We start from the raw sequence: 2,500 nt of genomic DNA on the forward strand, positions 1-2,500 counted from the left end.
AGAGCCGTATTACCGTAAGAACTGAATGACAACTCAACAGTCTTTACAGCAACACAAATAAACTCTGATACCAACGCATAAGAGATTGTGTCACAAAGAAACAATAACAACCAAACTCTAGTCGAGTTCACTCATTTCTCATTGCTTCTCTGTTCTACCCTCTCTACATTATATAGCACGTTTTTCCAGTTTCTGACACTAAAGTGGGGACTTAGGAAAAAAAATCGATTTTTTTTAAAGTTAACCGGAATGTGCCGTAACGCATGCGCGTTTGTTACTGATAGGCCCAGCAACATTCCGAACATATTTTTATGACGGTTAAGCCTCATGGGACCTGAAATAACAAAATACGGCATAACACATAAACGGCTTGAGAAATTGAAGAAGTGAGAGGGTACGCCACACCACCAAAATTTTTTTTTTAAAAAAAAGACCCACAACCGTATCCAAAGCAGTAGCATTACCCCTAGGCCCCAGCCTAGGCTTTACCTTAACCCTGAACATAGCCCTAGTCCGTAATTCTTGCTGTAATCCATACACTTGTAATCTATACATACAGTTGTAATCGATACAGTTGTAATCCATACACCTTTAATCCATACACTTTTAATCCATACATCTGTGTCTCCAAATATTAAACCGAGGTGATAAAGATGAATGGTACAGCACGCACGCATCACCTTTTTTAAAAAAAAAGTTCAGGTAAGCACAAGATAACTGGTACTCCACGGTACAAAGCAGTTGGTTAAAAAAGGACTTGTCACAAAGTGACAAATCTGTCGAACAGAGGCTTAATCTCAGAAGATCGTAGCACAAAGGCTACTCTACTTTTTACAATACCACGTTCTTGTTTAAGTCGTCTGCATAGGATTTATCTCTGGAAATTTTAGATTTTGATAGTTGCAGCACCTCGACGGTTTTTCTCCGACTCAGTGCATTGGGACTTAGGAACGACAGAAGCCGTTCTATTCTTGTTCGCCTAAGATTATCCAGAGGTAATTATCATTGCTTTCTAGCACGGATTCTGACTTAGAGGCGTTCAGTCATAATCCAACAGATGGTAGCTTCGCACCATTGCTTTTTCAAGCAAGTGCAAATGCCAATTGTCTGAATCTGCGGTTCCTCTCGTACTGAGCAGAATTACTATTGCAACAACACTTCATCAGTAGGGTAAAACTAACCTGTCTCACGACGGTCTAAACCCAGCTCACGTTCCCTATTAGTGGGTGAACAATCCAACACTTGGTGAATTCTGCTTCACAATGATAGGAAGAGCCGACATCGAAGGATCAAAAAGCAACGTCGCTATGAACGCTTGGCTGCCACAAGCCAGTTATTACTTAAGACTTCACCGTTTCACACATACGTATCTGATAATACTCTCTTATTAAACATAATGTCATCATTTTACTTATATAATAGTAATAACTTTTGTGAAACATTTAAAAGTAGATGCAGATATTTGTCAGTGGATAGGCCATTTAGTAAGAAGAAAAATTGCCTGTAGAACCTTGGTGCTGGAAAGCCTCGTTCTCATGTTATTAACAGTTTAATGTTTTTGACAATAGAAACCGTCCAGTGTGTTTTGTATAGGACGGTTCTTACATGCATTTTTTGACAATTTTTTCTCAGTAACTACAACGTTTTAACGAAATCATAAAAAGCAAACTTATAAACAAAGGCATTTTAAGAAAAATGGCGGAATATTTTTGTGTGACTTTGGCTAGAACCAGACTTATGACGTCACAAAGTGCACGGTCAAACCTTCATAAATTCTAAAATTTCAAAAAATTTTAACTGCTGACGTCAGCATTTTTATAAAAAACGGACAAGAATTTCATGGTAGCAAATTTGGAGATCTATTACCATGCAAAATTTGGAGGTCAAAGGTCAACCGGAAGTACCTGTTTTGGGGCCTTACTTTTTTTGGTCTTTTTAAAAACAGGTAAATCGCTATAGCTTCTGAAATATTGAAGGTATTTCTTAAATCTTTGGCAGATATGTAAAACACTTCAGGCTAAAACCGGGTAGGAGCACAAATTCCCGATTTGTGGCTCTGCGGGGGGTCCAGAAGCCCTAAAATGTCAAACATTCAAGGCCAAATAAAATGCTGACGTCAGCGTTTTTTTGAAAAAAAATTCGTGTGAACCTTTGTCATGTCAAGATGGTTCATTGTGCCAAATATAAAGCCAATCCGACATGTCGTTCGGGATTTCCGATTTTTCCGATTTTTCCCTAATTTGGTGAAAACGCACGTATTGGCATGTTTAACATGCAATATTGGCCTTGCACAATTATTATTGAACGCAATATTTTACACAAATACTCACCACGTTAACCTCTCAACGCCTGGAGAAAATAATTGCCATTTGACTTTACGTTGCAGAATCATAGCGTTTCCAATTTCTCACAATTGCTGTTTTAACAAGGAAAAAGATGCGTTTTAGCATTTTTCGCGACCCATAACATCGTTTTATGATGTTGTTATCTCGTGGTACTT

The 2,500-nt window shown here is 38.2% G+C and overlaps 1 pseudogene; it reads right to left on the minus strand.

Moving 5' to 3' along the window:
• Window positions 1-770: 770 nt before the first annotated feature.
• Window positions 771-2,500, minus strand: part of LOC130620223 (large subunit ribosomal RNA) — a 7,095-nt pseudogene continuing 5,365 nt past the window's right edge.

Source organism: Hydractinia symbiolongicarpus, chromosome 1 (assembly GCF_029227915.1).
Source record: "Hydractinia symbiolongicarpus strain clone_291-10 chromosome 1, HSymV2.1, whole genome shotgun sequence".
Taxonomy (NCBI): domain Eukaryota; kingdom Metazoa; phylum Cnidaria; class Hydrozoa; order Anthoathecata; family Hydractiniidae; genus Hydractinia; species Hydractinia symbiolongicarpus.